This window comes from Ambystoma mexicanum, chromosome 3p, assembly GCF_040938575.1.
Source record: "Ambystoma mexicanum isolate Mex_15411 chromosome 3p, UKY_AmexF1_1, whole genome shotgun sequence".
In the NCBI taxonomy this organism is placed as follows: Eukaryota; Metazoa; Chordata; class Amphibia; order Caudata; family Ambystomatidae; genus Ambystoma; species Ambystoma mexicanum.
Window position 1 is genome coordinate 1,258,484,410 of NC_090925.1, and position 21,722 is coordinate 1,258,506,131.

Sequence of the window (21,722 nt, forward strand, 5' to 3'; positions counted from 1 at the left end):
CCATTGTGGAGACTAGGGGAGAGGGAGGAGGGAGAGAAGGGAGGCACTGCAGAGCACGAGCCACTAGCCGCAAGGCAATGCAGCAAACAGGCCAAGAGACAACTTTGACAGTTACAGTAGAAGAGGAAGAGCATACTTTTTAAACACAACCAGCATCAATAGATAGGCAGATTCACTTTCCTACTGGTGAGTAAGAAGCATGCTTTTGAAAACACAGCCAGAGTTGACATATAGGCAGATTCAACGTTCCTGCAGTCGAGTAGAGTGCATGCTATCAGGAACACAGCCAGAAATAAAAGATAGACTGATTCAATGTTTACTACATGCAAGTGAAAGGCATATTTATTTAAAACACAGCCATAGATAGGCAGATTTGATTTTTCCTAAAGGTGAGGAAAATAAGTGTAGATTTGACCTCTACAATAGGCCGAAAGAAAAGGTAAAGGCCTAGCTTTTAGCAAATCAAACAGTTTAGTGACGCACACATATGACAGTCAAAGTAGAGAAGAAAAACGAAACAGTTTGAGCACGGCAGACAATCGTCTAGTGACACACAGCTAGATAATGCAGGCCTCAGTGTCAAGATACAGGCTGAGTTTAGGCATCTAATGCAAAGAGAGCTGGTTCTGCGCAGGTTGGTTTAGACACAGTTTAGATCAGGCGAGTAAGCACACAGTGTGAGGACAGATCAGCGTACGAGCAGAGGAGCATTTTAGGCAAGCGCGACCAGGATGCAAAGTGATTTGTGGAAGGGAATGGTTCTGCCCAAGTTGGTTAAGTAAAGTATGCACGCCTCCCAGGAGGTGCAACGAGGGAGGTAAGTCTGCAGAGGCGTGGAGATTCGATCTGGCACAAATTGAGCTCAAGGTATGAAGAGAGCTTTTGGGGATGCCGGGGGTACAAAGAGGGTGGAGGCTGCATTCAAAAGGATGGGGAAGCATTTAGCCTGAACAATTCAGGCTTAGTCACAGGAGCTCAGTAACATACAGGTAACACAAGAGCATAGTGATCGGGAGGCTTACCCAGAGTCAGTGACCGACGCAGGTGCAAACAAAGGATTCAGAGGTCACAGTAGGGAGGCCCACCCAGGGCTGGTCAGGAAAACCCTGGCCCTTAAAGGAGGCTCTTCGAGGGGCCAGCGTCGCCTGATGGATTCTGGGCTGGATGTACAATAAAAGGCCTTACCCACCAATCAGACGCACCTTGCAGGGCTGGAAGCCTGCATCAGCTACTTGCAGTAAAGCCGGCAGCCATTCTCTTTGCATACAGTGAAAGTATTACATTTAGGATATCACGCAAAGCTTTCTCACAATGCCCCTTCTTCCAGCATTCATTATTGAGTTTTGGAGTAGATCCTAGATCTTAGTGACCGAGGAAGTAAAGGCTCTGCAATATAGCCAAGTGGGGTCGACAAAAAGGCTGAACGTATTTTGGTAGGTTAAAATGTATTTTATATAACACAGAAATAGGTTCTCTACTGGGTTAAACTCACAATAGAATCTGTCATGGTAGTCTATTCTCAACAGGTCCAACAATGTGAAGGTTTCCTTTTAAAGTTCATAAGGTTTGGGGTACTTCCACATCACTCACATTCTAAATGGCACTCTCTCTGAGCTTCCTCCTGCTTGCCTTTGCTTGCTGGTGGGATACAACCACATCTCGTTCACCTTGTAGTGCCTATATATACCATAGATGGCCACCACAAGGTAAAGGTAGCAATGGCAAGAGCTTCCCTTCAACTTTAAGACAGTTCTTGAAAGATATTACCTCACTAGCCCACTATGTTCCCTCCTTGTGCTTTCCTCCAACCACATCCTGATATATCAAACTACCCTCCTCCTGCCGTCTCTCACCAGACTCCTCCTGATGTCTGCAGCCAGCCTCCATCTGATGGTTGTTTCAACTAGCACTTTCCTGATGTCTGGAACTAGCCCCCTCCCGATTTCTCGAACCAGCCCCATCCTGATGTTTCTGACCAACCACTTCCTGATGGTTCCAACCAACCTTCTCCTGCTCTCTCCAACCATCTCCTTTCTGATTTATCTCATCCTCTTTTTTCCAACCTCATCTTTCGCCCCTTCCCCTCCAAACTTCTTTCTCATTCAAAACACCTGCCACCTGCTCCAAATACCCACAATGTCGAACTAGTACTCTGAGCTGTGACTCCTTGTGTGCGGTTGAGCATCTTCTAAAGGTCTGTAAGTGTGGATGTGAAAGAGTGAGAGGCTGTGAATGGCTGCATTCACATATATTTACTTTGGAACTTTAGGACCACACCCAGCCTTCAAAAGGCTGATCGGCCATTTGGGATTTTATTTTCACAAATTATGAGGCTGATGCTACTCAAGCATTCCCAGTGCATTCCTTTTGTTTATCAGCAACACAGAGCATGTGCTTCTGCTTTGTGGGTAAATCAACTGATGGTGGGCAAAGATGATGATGAGGAACCATTTAGAGACACAACAGCTATAATGAGCTTTCATTTCCCAGTCCAGGTTTCAGGTGACATAAAATGTTTTACACACTCTACACACTTAACAGATTGTTGTAGGAATGTCAGAGGTAAGGTGATACAGAAAGACTCAGGTACTGAGCCATAACACGCATATCCATTCTTTTCTATATCACAGTGTATCGTAAACAGGACATTATATGCACATCCATATCATCTCGGGTGTGGGGAACAATATAACTACACTGAGAATTTCCTTATGATTTCCCTATCTAAAAATGGCTTTTCTCACCCAAATACGCACAGAATCACCATTTCTAAGATAGCAGGAGGTGGTCACTCTGCCCTCGTGCCTCACTTCCTTTGCTACAGTGATGTGGGAACGCATGCATGGTGACAGAGGTTGCTTCTGAAGTTAGTGTGCCTTTCTGAAATCTACTTGATTGTTATACCAAGTGCACATGTACTGTATGTACCACATTTTTCTCTCTGAACCCCATTTAGCTGTTCCCCGGGCTTTGTGCTGTTGCATTTAGTTATGTCGGCGTGCGTGAACTGGTCTCAAAATGCAGAAACGCTTTTCAAGGAGCCGGTAGGCAGAGCAGTTGGCTCGATAACCTTGGAACATGGTCTCTTTGAGAAACTACAGTACCACACCACTGACTGCCCCTTTTTCTCACTATCACCTACAGTAGTAAAACATCAGTGCTTCATGTTGGTTGCATGAAATGTGTTATTGAGCATAGTATTAAAAATTTCAAATTGCAAGTTACTACCGAGAAAGTCACTTGCCAACCCAGTTCTCCAGATGCCCACAGCACAGCATTTCTTACTCACCAAGAATGAATTATCGCTTGCCAATGGCTAGTGGTGAGTGGACATTCTGAGGCCTTACTGTGCAGGACTCAAGGATGTCAGATACATTATCTTACATTACTGGGATGAGCGGCAAACTGATCGTTGGACTGTGCAATGTTTCATTTCAGGTAATCCCATAACAAAACATGTAATCTTCAAGTGCCACAATCACAGCACACAACGCTCCGGCGGACACATTGAGAGCATCCTGCTCTGCTATCAGAGAGTTGCAAGGATGTAGAAGTAGGAGACTGACACGCAGGTGGCATATTTTTGGCTATGGACTTTTACCCCTGGCTGGTCCTATTACTAAGAGCGGCTTCACTGCTTCAAGCAAATACTAAGGATTCTGTCAGGATGTCTGTCCAAAACAAGTAGTCCACCATTGTGTGTCAAAACCTATTTCCTTCCCTTACAGTCTAAATCAAACTAAGTAAAGTGGTGATCTTCTTGGTCCAGAAGAATAGCCCCTTTCTTCTGGACGTTAGACCAAAGTTCACTTTCGGGTGATGAAAAAGGAGAAGTTCCTCAAAAAGGTCAAAACCAAAAAGTCTCAAAACGTTCTTAACTTGGCGCTCCACTAATGCACATGTTAAAACAAAGTCTTGTATCTTCACAGTGTTAGGGCGATGACTTCCTCTACGACTAACTTTCCTCGGGTTTCTTAATACTTTTTACAGCACCGGGATGAACAACGTCCTTCTCCTGGCGTTTACCATGCAGTTCACAATGCCAGCAGCTATGGCTCCCTTCCCCTAGTCTTTCTTGTGTTACTCACATAGTCAAGGGAATGGCTCTCTTCCGTTGGCTTCTCACACAATGTTCACAATCATCAGGGCAGGACGATTCCCTTCCTCTGGCATTTCTCTGACTCTTCGGAATGCCAAAATAATGACTCCCTGCTCTTGACTTCTTTCACAGTCTTCATCAACACCAGGAGGAATGACTTCCTTCCCCTGGCCTTTCTCAGGCTCTTCACAATGGCAAGGGAATGACTTCCTTCTGTTGGCTTCTTTGACAATGTTCCCACTGTTAAAAGTGTTCAGAGCCCACCTGGTTCACTACCCTGCCAGGTACTGTGACTATGAAGATTACATAGGTTATTCTTCGTCAAAAGGTGCATGCCCCTGACCCATGGGTTTTTCTCCCCAAGATGCTGTAGATCTGGGTTACTATCCTGACAGGTACTGTGACTATGAAGATGACTGAGGAGGCATGTCTGTATCAGTTGAGGGTCTCAGACCCTTCTTGGCTCTTTATGTTTTACAAGGAATAAACCTGGTTCACTATCCGGACAGGTATTCTTGTGGTCTCACCTATTTAGGGTAGTCTCTGTATCTTTCACTGGGTCCCAGAACCTGGTTCTTAGACTTCCTGTGTCCTCTAGGCTTCCCCCAACAACCTTGATACCTTTGGGTTATTTGGTTGGGTCTTCTGTGCCTATACAGAAGGCTTCTACTGCTCTGTTCGGCTTCCTGCGCTGTTGAAGGTTCGCAGGTTCATCGCTGGCTGCAGCCCCTCTGCAGCAGCACTGGCTGTAGGCTCTCTCCATGTACAACTGGCTCGGTGGCTGGCTTCCACCTGGTTTCCGTCTCCAGATTTCTGACTGGTCTGCCACATGCAGACCGAAAGGGGATGCCCCTTTAGTGGCTCTTGCGTCCCAATCCACTGACCCCTCTCCTCTACCACAGCTTCCTCGCTCGCTGCTCTTGGAGGGAGAGCTTCCCTTTGCTTTCCTCCAGGGAGGGATGAACCCTGTCATGAGTCCCTCCTCAGTGTTCATACTTCCACAATGTCTGTATTGACTGGGATACTTACTCTGGTTCCGCAGGGTGCTCCTCGTGGCTCTGCCCATCTTCATCCCATGGAGTGAGGGTGAGGGAGGTTGGGATGTACTGTGGACATATCGCATTCTCCCCCAATTGTCGTCCCTAGTCCCACAGGGGAGGATCCCTCCCGATTGAGATTCTCCTGCTGAGTACTAACCCCAGGGGGCTATTGGGTCGCAGCCTCACCTCCGTGGCTTCATCTCCTAGGGGAGAATGGACAACATCCGAGGAGATGATTTGTCACAGTGGACACTGAGGTAAAGGTATACAATGTGTGTATTTGGTTTCGGACGAAATGTCTAAATAAAAATTACCGACCCCACCAAAAGGCCTAAAACACACACCATGTTCTAACTACCAAAAGTTCTACCTTTTCATGGTATGTGTTTAGGTGTTTCATTGGGGTCGGTATGGGGCAGGGGGGTGTCCCCCGCAACCCCCCGCTCACTACAGTAAGCAGGGGTTGCTCCGTCAGGCGCGTCTCAATTTCTCTTGTTCTGGAGAAGACACTGGGCCTCATTACGAGGTTGGCAGTAACCTTGCCGCTAACCTCGAAACACTGAATCCACCGCCTGACTTCCCAGTGCCTCCGGGACACTACAAGTCCCTGCAGAGCAGGAAGTCAGGCGGGGGATTCGGTAAGTCCCCATTCCTGTGGAGTCAGATAGGACCCTATGGGAATGAGGTCTCGGAAGCACTGGCACCACTGCTAACTGTGCTGGAGCTTCCATGAAAACTCTGCCTGCAGGGGGTGTTCTGCCCGGCAGGTCTGACCCTGCCGAGTGCAACAGCCCCTGCAGGCAGACTCGTAGTGTAGTTGTTTGGACTCAAGGGTACCAGTGAACTTACTGGCACGCTTGTTTCCAGACCGCCACACTCGGAATGAGGCCCGTTGTCCTGAGTGGAAGCACCTATGACTTTCAGCATGCTACCTTCTGCCTGCTCCAGCTTGCCTCCCTCTTCTTGCTGCCTGCAGCTTTGGCTGCTCTCTTGGTTCCTGTTCCTTCTATCATTTTCCCTTGCCCCCCTCTGGGGATCTTTGCTCCTGCCCCCAATTCTCTGCCCATTCGGTCTGATTATCTTCATCTCTCTACTGATTTTGCTCTTTGTTTAACTGCCCTGGTTGCCTTGCCTCTCATCTTCATTCTTGCGACCTGGCTCATGGACTTCCCACGTACTGTGTTTGCACTGCCTGACACCACGTGAATTTGTGGGAGGTCCTTCCTCATGGTGTTGGGAGATAGCTCGCTGTTGCTGGCTGAGGTTCAGCTATCCGACAAGTAGCAGGGGGTGGTCTTCCTCACTGCTCTACCAGGGACCGGACTGGTCACCAGTTTCCTGTGCTACACTGAACCGATTGAGGATCAGAATAACAGGTACGGCGCAACAACGGGGGCACACCTTGACTGCTCTCCCCATCTGCAAAACAGGCAAATGACTTTGCAAATCATTCCGTCAAATATCTTGAGTATTCATTTCATTTTCATTCATTGAATTTAGATTGAAATTGAAATTGAAAGAGCCTTTCGCCAAAAGTGCTATTACAAAATATTAGAAAATGGTACAATTTACACGATAATGCAAAACACAACTAAAAACAGAAGGAAGGTGAGAGAGACAGAGGCAGTAACTAGAAAGAAGGGAGAGAATATGAGCTTTCAGGTTACATTGAAAAATACAAAGAGATGAAGAACAGCAGAGAGAGACAGGAAGAGAATTCCAGAATTTAAGGGCTAGGAGGGCAAAAGATTGTAAACGGGAAGCCGAGCCTCATTTTATGCCGCAACCCAGATCTGGTAAAGAAAGTAAAACAATATTGGCATTGGGCCTCATTATGAGACTGGCTGTAGCCATGCCGGTAAAACCAGCATGGCTGCCGCTGGTATCATTTTTTTCTGGCGCCTGCGAATGGGCAATTACCGGATCATTACGGCCCCGCTGGAGCCAGTAATTGCCCATTCGCAGGCGCCGAAAAAAAATGCTCCCCATTCCCACTCGAGCCCCATAGGGCTCAATAGGAATGAGGACCCGGATACACCGGCACCATTCAAGAATCGTGCCGGTGCATCCAACATGGGCTGCTCGCAGGTGCCGTTCAGCCCGCCAAGTCAGACCTGGCGTGTGGAAGGCACCCGCAAGCAGAACTGGTAGTTTGCCGGTCCGGTAGTAAGGGTGCCGGTAGCTTACCGGCACTGTTACTTCCGGACCGGCAAAATTATAATGAGGCCCATTGTCTTGGACAAACATGTACCATTCCGACCACAGATTAATGATAATTGCATAATAGCCACTTATAACTTCACACTCTGAAAGAAATTCCCATTTGTATAGATATGCCCCCAAAATGAATGTCAACAGCATGCTAGCTCTGTCCAGGCTTGTTTACACCAACAGCTTATACATTTGGGCCTGAATCCATTAACTACAACTTGCTCATAATCAAGCTCTGAAGACTATCCTAACACTCAGTCTAAGAGACTCCTTTTCACCTAGTCTTAAGGCTCTCCTTTGGCTTCACGTGGGACAAATACTCATTTTCAAAACTCTGTGTGGCACACAAAGCTCATGGAATATTCACTCAAAACACACAGTGCCTATGCCAGATATATTCCAACAAGCCTTCTCAAATTAGCAAGAGAGACTAAGGGCCTCATTACACGGATGGCGGTGAACCATGGCGCTATTAGCGCCATGGTTCATGCCGGTAAAATACCGGCACCGCCTTGGTGGAAAGGGGAATTACCGCCCTATTCCAAGGTTGGCGGGGCGGTAATTCCCCCTTCCACCATTGCCCTTCCCCATTCCCATTTTTGCCTCATAGGGCATAATGGGAATGGGGAAGGCGCTAATTACGGTACTGCAAATTACGGTACCGTAATTAACACCAAAGTCCCTTTGCGGGTTGGTTTTTAACGCCTGCAAATAGCAGGCGTTAAATTCCCCAACCCGCAAAGGGACCTCGTAGTAAGTAAGGTGGTAAGGATTTACCGGTATTTTACCGGTACCAGTAAATCCTTACCGCCATCCGTGTAATGTGGCCCTAAGTGTCAATCTTTGGTGACATTAATCTAGGGTTCATGACCCTGAAGATCGTCAGGTTGAAAACATTTGGGTTGTACTGCCTGGCCTGGGCCTTAATCCAGCTGTTCACCATACCTTCCATATGGGCCACACCCTAGACTGGATTCCATATAGGAACCTAAATATCACCAAAGTGACGCTGCTATGTTTTTTTGGTCCAACCACAAAGTGATATTTTTCACTTTGCCTAAAACCGACGTACTTAGGAAAACAGAACCTTCTTTATATTTTTCAGAGACTACCACTCATTGACCAAGAGAAAGTACTCCCATTGTTTAATAGTTTGTGTCAACATTTGTACCCGTTTTTTGACATCCTTCAATGTATGGATCATTGCAACAATAATATCTGTAACCTAGTTGATATGGTGTCCCTTTAAAAGTGGAATTAACAAAGAATATCTAAACACACAATGTCTAGTACTCTCCTCATCTTTGAAGCACTAAAAGGAAAAATTAGAAAACTAGAAAAAAAATTGGCGCAAAAAAACCCACGTCATCTGTTAACCATGTGCATAAAGCTATGCACAAATCATAAAAGCCTTTCATACTGGAAGCAAAAAAATATGTTTTCGGAACAAATTGACTCTGCAAACAATGCAGCCAGGAAGCGGTTGTAAATCTTAGCTAAATTAGCCAGCCCTCATCCTCCTCCTACTTCGGCCACTCCCCTCTGGTGACTGTTGCAATATACTTCAAGCTTTATTCACATACAAAAAATCACTGCCATCCAAGCATATATCAATACATTGAAACCCGCAGTTAACTTGGATTCCAGGGTTCCTACATCTACTTCCATTACACCCTTTGACAGACTGAAAAGCAATAGTATGAGAGGCTCTGAACTGGAAGAATATTCCATCAGCTCAGAGAAGACAGCATCTTTCTCATTCACCATGGTCTCCACCAATCAGGTTGTGGCTGCGGTGTATAAAATAAATTCCAACTCATGATCTGATGATCCCTGTCTTTCCTTCCACTATAATAAAACAGGCCATCAAAGCACTTGCCCATTTCATCGCACACTGTGTCCCTTGTTCATTTCTTGAAAATATAATACCCCAGGAATTTAAACAGATTTGGACTATGCCACTTGTAGAAGCCTTATTTCGATCAGCCACTAAGCCCCAACTATAGACCAATAGCCATTCTACCTTTTAAAAATATATATTAGCCAAAATTGCACAGGCCAACCGCAAACGCATTTAGAAGAAAATCTTATTTTAGGAGATCTTCAATCATATTTTAGGCCTAAACCTAGTACTGAATTAGCATTAGCCCCCTTGCAGGGGGGAGCCAACCAATCAGCATGGAACGCGGGCTGAAACTGCTAATCTAAGCCTGCGTTCCGAGCCGCCTGAAGGCCGGATCCCCCGCCTGCTATCTTCACCACACTGGCCCAGCAGTAATTATTTCCCACACCCCTCAATCTCGACTTACCCAATTGCTGTGGCGGTGGGTGCCTGCTTGCGGCGTCCTGTTCACGGAAAGAAAAGGCTTTCAAGTTAGCCATGTTCCAGCCCACGGGATGGTGCTAATAGGGTTAAGCACCTGTTCCAAGAACTTGAACGATGTTAACTGGGAAGTATTTTCTTTCCGTGAATGGGTCACCTTGTTAAACGCCTTCACTTCAGTCAGGCCTTTAACTCAGGCCCTGGGATGTTAACACCCATTCCAGCCCATGGAACAGGTGCTTAACACTTAATTATTAGACATAAAGGATGAGCTTCTCCAGATATTTGACAGAGGCAATGATGGAATGCTTATGCTCCTAGACCTATCCGCTATGTTTGATACCCTTGACCACCCAATGCTTCGTTCTCACCTGGTCAAGGTGGCAGGGATGACCGATCATGCTGCTAAATGGATTGGAGATTTTCTTAATAAATGAATCAGCAGGTTTTGCCTGGGTCCCTTCTCCTCAAAGGATGTGCCTTCCTCCATCCTTTCTAATATATATTAAACCACTGCACTATTCATTGTTAACCCAAAATGTAGCCTTTGAAAACTACACAGACTTACATGTTGAGTCTGTTAGGGAGAATTCTCAGAAATGTGCTAATTCCCTCCACCTTAGAGACCCCCAGCAACTTTGCTGGATTTTGAGGACTTGATTTTTTAACCTGGAGAGAGTGTGACCCTTTTCCCCACTCTCTCATGTATTTTACTGTGAATTTTACCTCTGTGTTTCTTTCGGTTGTGGAGTCTGACAAACTCCATAGGTATCATCTTTTACATTGTGTCACACAGCACCTTCAGTGCGTGACACAGGGAAGTCTTCCAGATTTCCCAAAGGTTTAACTACCTTCTCTGGGATAAACTACTGTTTCCCAGAGCAGTAAAGTGAAATTGACTTTAGACTTGACGCCAATTTAGTGGGAATCCTTGACCTACAACAGATTTCGTTTTGCCAAGCATATTGGTGGTCAGTGTGTCCGGTGTGCCGAGAACTCTGCCTAGCTGTCTTGCTGCGAGCGCTTTAGGAGCAGCTAATTAGCATATTGGCCAAGATCTGTGACTGACTCTGTGGACAGGAGTCTTTCTTTTTTCACTTGCTGCTGAAGGACTGTGTGAAGTCTTTCTCCACTTGCTGCCTGTTTGCCCCGCCTCTGACTGCCACGCCTCCGCTGACACCGACGCTCGACCCAAGACAAAAAGCGGGTTGGGAGCGAAGCGTAGCAGAGTGTGGTCAGAGTGTCCGGTGTCAGGTGACAGCGGATGGCAGAAGGCAACCCCCTGTGAAGGACCAAAACCAAGGTAAGTATAGTTGCATAAATAAACTGTGTGAGACCTGAATACTTACAAGCATGGAGTCCTACCATGGAGATAATGAGAAGACACACAATGAAACCCTAGAACCAGTAGATTGTTCTACACCGTCATGGGCGGCGGAACCACACACGGTAGTCACTCTGACAGATCGGCACAAAAAAACCACATGATAGCGAAAATGGGGAAACATTCTGAAAGTACCCATTTAATGTTACAGTCAACATAGGAGCAAGCACGGCCTCCTTTATTGACAAACATGGAGAAGAATTGAGACCACAACAAAGTGTTGAATGTAACCCAGTAACACCACTATCTCAGCTGCAAGCAACCAATCCAGAACCACACAAACAAGATAGTTCCAGCCAGCAAAGTGTGGACTACTGAACTACCCCTTGACAGCGAAGAGAAATATGTGGGGAGACCAAGAGCCCCTTATTAACCAACCAAAAGGAGCCATTGAGCAACAACCGGACCCAAAAGGGCACATTAATAGCCCCGCCAGAGTCCAAGAGAAGCGACTAGAAGAAAAAAATGGAAAAAGTAAATGGGGGTATGAGGAAGAGGGACCACCTGAACAAAATGACACTACGACTAGTAAACATCAGGAAACTGACCATACTCAATTTGAGGAAAGTGGAGCAAAAGAGGCTTTGGACTCATTGACACCGAAAAGAAGGGACGCCAAGGAAACCGAACAACAATACCCTAGAGATAACATCTCAATAAACCAGGAGAAAGCCAACAGGAAGGAATCCGAGTTGACAGACCACCAGAGGGTTAACAACACGATCCAGATGAAGGGTTCCCCTTTACAAAAAATCAGAAGACAACAGAACAGAAACACGCTAACTGAATCCCCACATATGAATAACAAAAAAACAGTGGAAAAGAGTATCTGGAAACCCCAGAAACTGACTGATGCCCTAAGACCCTGCCGCTTCGTTTTTAACAGAACACCACTGCAGGATAAGTAATTCCATTTCACTAGCCATCAAAAACAGCCAAGACAAAGAGTGGCTAATAAAGACCAACTTGAAATTCCAGAGGAAGTCATACCAGAGACCTCAAGATCTATGGAAGACGAGGTAAACCTAATAACGCAGGCAAAAAATGCCATCAAAAACGAGCAGGGGGAAAAAAAGATTTTTTCGACCCCAGGAATAACTTATGACAAGGCTGCTCAGACATTGCTTTGTAGCAATGACACATGAAAATTCTTTAACAACAAAGCTTTGCAAACGTCCTCTAATAAAAAAGAACCCTTAATTAACATGGACATAAACAACAGGAAAAAAGATGGATACAGAGAACGCCAAACATGGACGGATTTCAATAAAGACCCAACCAAAAAAGACCCAAATTTACAAGGATACCCTGAAGAAAAATTCCTACTAATCCCAACAAAGGCGGCCATCCTGGAACCCTTCATGAAGCTCTACGAGGACCTAGCTGGTAAATTCCAAGACCAAACTACGCTATTAGCTATGCTCCACTCGAAGACAATTTTCGTGCAAGGCTTCATAACGTCAGTGCAAAACAACCTTGACAATAGCAACGTGAAGGTGGCTCAACTGTTACAGGACTTACTTGAGCCGATCGTAAAGGAAAGAAAAGAAAGAAAACTGGCAGAAAGGAGGGAATCAATTGTAATGGTCCTTGAACTAAAAATAGACAGCCATTTGGCTAACAACACAAACTAGGATATTAGCGATCCCAATCAAGATACTGGGGCCTTTGGCGAACTAAATAATACTGGAAAAAACCAGCCAGTTATACAACCAACAAAGGAAAAGAGTACAGGGATTAACAAAGACGACAAGGAGAAAGCAACAGAGGCCCCCCCAAAATTCCAAAATGACTATGAGTGAAGCGAGCAGTATGGCGGAGGAGCCAAAACCACAAACTCCTATACAAAAAACATCTGTGGTGAACCAGAGAGAAACCTCTGAGGATAAAGAAAAAAAACTGATATTTTCGCAAAACCAAAACAAAGGGAAAACCACAAACCCCAGGGAACAAAACCAAAACAAGTACCAGACTCCAAGACCAAGGAAGCACAACAATGAAAAAACCAAAGAACCAACCACCACCGCCCAATCAGAAATCTAACAAAAGTCGAGAATTCTTCAAAAAATTAACAGTACCATTACAATGCCCGTCAACCACCAATCAGGGTGTAGAGGCACTGCAGAGTGAAGAGAAAAAAAAATAGTTGAAATACAAATACCCGAGATTGAGGAATGTTCAGAAGATGAGGAAACAGAGCAAAACCTCTTGGACCTCACTACGCACTCTACACGGACGAGGAAGAACCGATGGAAGAACTTGAAACTATATATGAATGTGACCAGGAAATAACATCAGACAATTCAACAGACATGGAGACATGACGAAAGAGATGACGAAGGAGTGAGGAAGACTCACAAATGATAGGCAGAAATGCAGGAGAAAAGCGAAGCCCGGAAAAGAAAAATTGCGACAGACTCCCAAAGGGCCCAACCCAGAAACTAGAACCAGAAAAAAGAGCAGTGAACTCTAAAGACGGGATGACTGAAAACCGCCATAGAAATGGAAGTACTGTCACCACTGAGGTTAGGGCCACCAAAAATGAGAAGAACCCCGCCTAATAATTTACCAAATTTGGAAAATCATAAAGGCGAGCAATTAAACCATGTGGAAGCCGGAAAAGACACTGATCTAAGCGAGAGGAATAGTGAACAACCCGATGGTTTAATTCTGGAGAGAATGTTGCACTATAATGATGGCTTGATCCTGAATAGATCAAAGTTGATCAGGCTACTACATCACAACCCAGCTTTGGGACTGATAACATCAAATGACATAGCCATAGTGGAATTCATTGAAGAAGATCGAACACACAAAGTGTTGCTCCTCACAGTTACAGTCAAAAAACTGCTTTTGGAAGAAGCCGCTCACCTAAGACCAATGGGTTTCGACATAAGTATCAATAGCTAGGTTCTACCAAAAAATAAAAGGAAGACTTGAATTCACGTAACTCAAAACCTAGAGACAGGAAACCAACTAAAGGAAAAAGAAACAAGGAGCACGAAAAGAGCAAGAACAAAAAAGAAAGGAGTCCAAATAACCCCTAGGGGAAAAACAAAAACACAGACGACGATGACGACAAATGGAACTGGTTAGCTGAATTGGTAGCTGCAGAAATGCAACAGAAATAGATTTTAAAAGGACAGACAGAAAACCAATGGAGGCTCCTAAGCTGGAACACAAGAGGCTTCACCCATCTTTACAGGCAAGGCGACCTTCAAAAGTTAAGGACACAGGTGATGTGCCTTCAGGAAACATGGCTGACTAAAACACAGATGATAGAGGACTACCAAGTATTAACAAACCCAGCCATGAAGAGCCAAAAGGGAAGACCCCAAGCAGGCTACCTGATTGCCATAAAGAACGACCTGAATTGGGAAGCACTGGATGAGACAAACCCTACCCCTTACGTCCAGGTATTGACGATTAAGACAGAACAAGTGCCAACATTCGCACAGTTCTGATAATTATTAATGTTTACTGGAACCCGGCAATACCAGTGAAAAAGAATTTACCAGAAGACGTAGGGAGGTGGATAGACGAATCCAGGGAAAAATGGCCAGAACCGACCTTTATAATAGTCGGCGACTTAAACTGCTCATGCATAAACTTGGGCAACCTGGAGATCGAAGAACTAACCAACAGTACAAAGAAACAAAAACGTAGCACAAGATGGACCAATGCCCTAACCTCAAGAGACTGTGTCCTATTAAACGGAGCATTGAAAGGGGACGTCCCCGCAAAGCCAACATCGAGAGGTATCTTTTCAACAGCGACCCTTGACTATATATACACTTCCTCAAACCTGTCTCATAGAACTGAAAAATTAGAGGTAATCGACACCACCGCAAGTGACCATATACATTTTGCAGCTGACATGCAAAAAGCTGAGTAACAACAAAACAAGCATACATGGTGCAGATCTCTCACTGTACGTGAACATGGGAGGAAATAGACTAAGAATTAAGGCTGACAAGTTACCCGACTTGAATTTCCATCTGAGAAACTTAATTAAGAAAAGACAAAGAGAAGCAGAGAATAACACAAGCAACTATTTGCCGCTATTGAAAGTATTTACTACAACTCAAAAGGTAGGAAATAACAAAGGGTCAAGTACATAAAAGCATGTATACAACAAAGCAATTATTAATCGGAAAAAGTTTCTGAAGAAAACAATAAGAAATCTAATCGAAAACAAGAGCCAAAATTCAGAGGAGGCAATAAAGAAAGCTAAACAAAAAATATCAAAATTGGCTACGTATCCACAAAAAAACGATTTTAATCAAGATTCCATATTAAAGTTAAGGAAAATTCCAGAGCAAAAATAGCCATGAAATTTGGAGAACCATAAACCAAATTAACGCTCCCCACGACACCTCAATGTTAACCCAATAACAGCAAGTACATGGTGCAAATTTTACAAACAAATGCAACAGACCGCAAGCATACATATGACATCGGAACAAAGCCTAAATGGGAAAGACATCCAATTGGACTATTCTACAGTGACAATAGAGGACATAATCAAGAAACTTAAAAACTCGAGGGCTTCCGGACCAGACGGCCTCACAAACGTGATGTTAAAAACTCATCCACGAAAAGGGGTGACCTTCTTGAACCATCTATTGAAACACGTAATAAAAGGGGGAAAGGTACCGAATTCTTGGAAAAACACAGCGATTGTCCCCATATACAAGAAGGGTCTTAGGAAAAACCCAGAGAACTACAGGCCAATAGCCCTCCTCGACGTCTTGGGGAAACTTCTTGCCTCAATATTGCTGAAATCATTAACAACTTGGAGCGTGTAAACAGGCAGAAGAGATCCGTGGCAATCAGGATTTGTGAAAGGGAGAGGGCCCTCCCTTAACATATTTCTAATTAACCTGTTAAAAAACAAATCAAAGAAAACAAAGACCAAAATATACATAGCATTTGTGGACCTATCAAAGGCCTTTGACATGGTCAATAGGGAAAATCTATGGAGAAAACTGGCAAAATGGCAGTGCCCCCCCCCCCTGTAGTCTTGGAGAACATGAAACAACTATAAACTAATACTTCTGTAAAAATATGACTGGATAAGTCAGGGTTAACATCCGACCAAATAGACACCACTACGGGGCTAAAATAAGGCTGTCCACTAGCTCCTGTACAACCTATACACTTCTGACATGGATGATACATTCTGTGACATACGGATATTTCCTCCGCAGATTGGAGGAATACCGTTAGGGAGACTTCTATACGCGGATGATATCGTCTTACTTGATCAGACGCCAATAGGCCTCCAACGACAACTGGAGCCTTGAAAAATTCATTGAGACAAACGGATTAAGAATCAACCCGGAAAAAAGGCAAATAATGACTCTGTCAAAAACTAAAACTAATAGAAAAAACAACTTCAGTTGGTTTCTCAAAGGGAAAAGACTGCTAGAGGTAAATTCGATCATATACCTAGGAGTATGTGTTAATAACAGTCCAACTGAGGCGCACAGGTAAGACCATCTATACAAAAAGGTTAAAACCTTGAGTGTCCAAGGACGGATCCTCCTAAAAAAATACTGCAGATTTTCATTGTCACCCTTAATAAGCTTCTACAGAATGAAAGTGATTCCAATTCTGGCGTATGGAGCAGAAACCACACCCGATTTACCCGATAAGACCTGGGCACAGTATGAAGGCATGTTTTGGAGAGCGGTATTGCAACTGCCAAAATTGCTGCCAGTACAAGCAATAAGAAGAGAACTTGGCTTGACATCACTGAAAGCGATAGTGGACTGGAAGACCATCTCACTTTACAGAAAATACCACGAAAAGCCATTAACGGGAAGTTTCAAGGCACTGAATAACACCTTGAAAAACAATAAGGATATACAACTACAAAAATGGCAAGCCAAATGTGAATCACTTTTAAAGGAGCTAAATGAAACAAACGAAGTTCTGGCAATCAAGCCTTCAAAAACTAAATATAAACTGTATACAAAAGATTGGATACAGACATTGGAGGAGTTAACCAGTGAAAAGAGTTACGGAGACTATTGGTCGACACCAAGAAAACTGAATATGCTTCCAGGATATCTAAAACTCTTCCCAAACTGGTTTTTCAGGTCACTAATAATGAGGTTCCGTTTAAATATTCTGCCTTCGGGAGAAGTGATCCAAAGAAGACTAAAACAAAATGCAACCCTGAATTATACAATCTGCCTCAAATCCAACACAGTGGAATCACTTAAACATCTAACCTTAGAATGTAAAGGTCTACTAAACGAAAGAGAATTATGTTTGAGAGAAAGAGCAAAAAGCACTCCCAAAAGAGACTTAGAAACATGGTGGAATGTTTTCATAGAAGGGGAGAAAATTACGACTAACTTGGCTCTGGTCAGACTTATAATCATGATTTTTAAGAAAATAGAAAACCTCACTGAACATTCCACCTGAGAAAGTGTGGTCAGACATGCAGTGTTAGGAGTGCTTTGGTGTTCAATAATGTGAATATGAAAATGACTGTATAAAAAAATAGTAATCATATGTTTGTGTTTTGGCTTAAGGTTTTCAATCTGTTAAACCAATTGTGGCCAAATAAAAAAAAACATTTACTTTACTTACCATTGTAACTTTCTAGACCCAGCACACACTATCTTACAATAGAGTTCTGGAGGAGTTACCTAGTATACCCTTTATCTAGCTTCTCATGTAACATTTTTTGATGTTACCCTTTTCTCATTGAATGGCTGGTGGCAGTGGTTTTGTTTGAAGTACCATACTGTGCATTTACCACGGGCTGCGTTCACAGCTGCTGTAAAACAACCACGGTGCGCCATCTTTGTCAAAATGGCTCCCGGTCTTCTTTTTTCACCATTTCTTTGTGAAAAGGTCCTTCTTCTGATATACTCTGTCCGCCAAACCAGGTTTGGTCTCTTTGTTCATTTTGCCTTTGGCGGGATTCATGAGTGAAACCAGCCTCTGGCTCCTGAGTGTCTGGGGTAGGCAGGAAGTGAGGGAGGTGCCTGAAACTCCCTGTGCTTAGTCTCCTAGGAGACCCAAATGCACTCTGTGGTGATGGGCCGGCTGACTGTCCGGCAAGGACAGCCACCCTGCTTGGTGACTGACAGCTAGGCTGGAATGAATGAGAGAGAACTGAATAAAAGGCGAGTCCTTTGGCTTGGAAGGCAGAGTCGACCACTGGACGAAGGAACCGAAGAAGAGCTTGAAGAGGACGCCTGCTGCAACTCCTGGACCGTTAGTTTGCCCAGTGAAGCCCTGCTGCAGTGCCGAAACGGCAAGTTCGCATCGATAGAGAAGCCCCTGCAAGGACGACTTCTCCCTTTGAGTTGGGGGGACCAATCAACTCCAAAGTAAGCCACCTGAACATTCATCTTGGAGCTGGTTGAATTTCCACAGAGTTGCTTTTGGAAACCGTTTAGCCAGGTAGAGGAACATCAGATTTTGTGCATTGCTTTTAAGTTGGCCTAGAGCTTTTGGAATATCCTCCGTACTCCGAGTTAGCAGGACTGACCAAGCGTGAGCCCCCTCAACAAAGTGCGGGACCCCAGAAGCAAGGAAAGCCTATCTCGACAGCCAGGAACCACAGTGTTGCTATTTGCAGTAGACACGAGGAGCTGAAACACTGAACAGCCACTGAAAGTGAAGTTTGCCGGTTGCAAGTTTTGACCGTCCCAGTGCATTGCAGGAGTCCCCCAACGTCCTCCCTCTTGTCCCCACGACTGAGGCCCAGGAACAGTGAGATCTGCAGAGCTGCACAGGAACAGCAGTCCTCAGCTGTAGCTTTTCTTCATTTCTAAGGTACTGTAAAACATGTCTAAGAGAACGTAACTCTAACTGTAGAGTTGCTTGAAACTTCTACAACTCACACGCCTAATCAGCCTGTGGTCCTCCATTTGATTCTTCTGTTCATCTAAGACTCTTAAGAACTTGTGCAAATACTTTTCCATTTACTTAACAGAAGTGAGTCATCCTATACAAGACGTTTGCCCATTGACTTTGGCTTAGCCTATTGAATTGTATGACTCTTCTTGGGGGATCCAAAAGTATTTGCCTACTTAAGAATATTTGTTGTCTCTTGTTGTTCTAATCATCTTTGCCTTTTACCAATTTCTAAAAGTATTCTAAATACCAACAGTAAGATATTAATGTCCCCAGCACCCTAGTTATTGAAGTCACCTGTGGGTGTAGGTTGTGTCTGTGGGCCATCCCAAAAGGGTCTTTACTGATTTAGAAACTAAGAGTGTACAGTATTGAAGTTTATTTGTGTGTTACTATTATATTGCTCCCTTCTGAAGAAGGCTTTCTAACTGACTGATAAATAAATTAATAATTGTTTATGCAAGACGCTACCAAAACTGTGTAGTACAAGCTTATACCAAAAGTTGAGTTGCCTATACCTGTAGTCAGAGTTGTGTGTACTGGTTCCAGAGGGTACTGCATACAAACTTTGCCTAACAGAGACCAACCAGGCTCTGGAGAAAATCTGGCCTAATCTGTGGCCTAATTGAAACATGGATGCGAAAGAATTGGTTGACATGACTCCTTCCAAGACCAACACTCTTCTTGTCACAATTAGAAACACTGCAATTTCATCTTGTCAAAAACTAGACATAACAGAGAGGATCACAGAGTTTCAAGATAAAGTAAAAACATCAGGTGTAATTGTTGAGTCTTAGGTGTCCGGGGCTAAATATGCCAAACATACAGTCAGTAACACAGCATACCAGCTCATGCTCCTCCAACTGATTAAACTCCTCCTGACACAGGCTCACCTAGGATTTCTTGCTCGTGCTATCATCGGTTCACAAATTGACCATTGTAATTCTTTTTAGAGCTCCCAATTATGTAAACGTTGATCTCCAGTTATTGATTAATTCCTCAGCAAGAAATATCGACAACTCACCCCGAAACCATCATATATCTCCAATCTTACGTAGTTTACCTTCAAGGATAGAGTTAATTTTAAAGCCTCAATCCTTGTACATAAATCCTAATTCGGCAAGATGATATATTACTTCATACACTGCTTGAAAATCTATATCCCAAATAACCATATAAGGTCTCTTAGTAAGTTATTCATTATTAGTCCCCAGTTCCATCCTGGGGCGATCATTTTCCTTTCAGGCTGCTACCTTGTGGAACTCTCTCCCAGCAGAGATGAGACGGATTTAAAATCTCCTAGCTTTTCGTTGTTAGTTGAAGACATGGTCATTTTATACTTTGCTTCTTTGTACTGGCCTTCAGTTAACTCTAAAACACGTCATTTCTAGTTGGACTTCATTGCTTCATTGACAAAAGTGTGCTTGGATAATTTTCTAGGCTGCAAGTACCATATCAATAAGCAAATCAAATCAAAATAAGATGTCCTCCATCTGCAAACGTCTAATCCACAACTCTAAACTGTGCACATATGGGCTTGCCCAGCTCATGCTGGTCAGAGGGGCATTGGTAGCACACACAGATAATTGTCACCTTCTCAATCATTATAATGCACATGCCAGAGCAGTTACCTGCCATATGCTTTTTCTGTTAAGAAAACTAAATTATACTAAGTAGTTTCAAGATCCTGGTATTTTCCATTTCACACCAACCCCATTGTGTGAGACTGACCATACAAAGCTTCTTAATATGCCCTCAAAGGATTTGGGGTAGGCAAATTTCACGTTCAACCACACCTGTTTTAGCAATACTAACATTACACTAACATTAGTCCAGCCCACATTACTGGATAACATCCCTTCTGTGTGAGATCACAAGCAACCCAGACATGTTTACCTAGTAGTTCGGGTGCACTGAACCTTCTGGGGTGGTACCAAGCCTGATTTGCATATGGTCATTCTGTAAGGGCATGGCTGGATAAAAAACGATTGCCTGGAGGGTCGCCCAGAGCAATGTCAGTGGTTACAACTTACCTGGCATCAACTTTAACAATGAGCATTCTAGTGACCCAACTTCCGCAGCACATGCCGTCCCTCACCTATCCATCATTCTCTCTCTCTTTTTTGTTCTCACCCTTTCTCTCTCCTCCCGTTCTTTCTTTTACGCTCTTCCCCTGCCTTTCCTCTCCCATTCTCACCAGTCTTCTCTTGTGCCCTCCTGCTATCTCCTAACCCAAATACTTCCTGTAATATTTGTAGTAAAGATTGACTTGTATACAACCTGTGATATGTTGAAGATATTTTATATGCAGCAATAAAAGCAATGTGTATTTTGTGTTCACTGGGAAAACACTGTTGTCTGCATTTTTGTGTCAGGAACATGGATAATGATGAAAAAAACTAAGTTTGCAAATAACACCACCGGAATTCTCAAAGCGAACACTGAAAATAGGAAAAACAAATCATATTTGCAGTAGTTCAGAGTTTACATCCACAGGCCATGTATTTTGTGCCACAAACGCTTGCTGCTGAAGAGTACAGGATGTGTTAGTTGTGTTTGAATGCAATGCATAGTGTGTGGGTGTTGGCTGTTCACTGGGCCAACAAAACACAACAATAAAGCACATTTTGTAGCCAAATGATTGAGGTATTGTTTCCTCTACATGTGAAAGTATGATTCGTCATAGTATATATTTACTAAATAAATGATATGCACTGAAATACAAACCTTTTAAGGGGATGGTAATGTTACTAGCATACAAAAACACCTGTGATAGGTTAGTAA

At 43.9% G+C, this 21,722-nt stretch overlaps 1 protein-coding gene across 4 annotated transcripts in view; it reads right to left on the reverse strand.

Moving 5' to 3' along the window:
* Positions 1-21,722, reverse strand: part of LOC138581426 (butyrophilin subfamily 1 member A1-like) — a 366,089-nt gene that overhangs the window by 60,808 nt on the left and 283,559 nt on the right. The window lies entirely within an intron of this gene.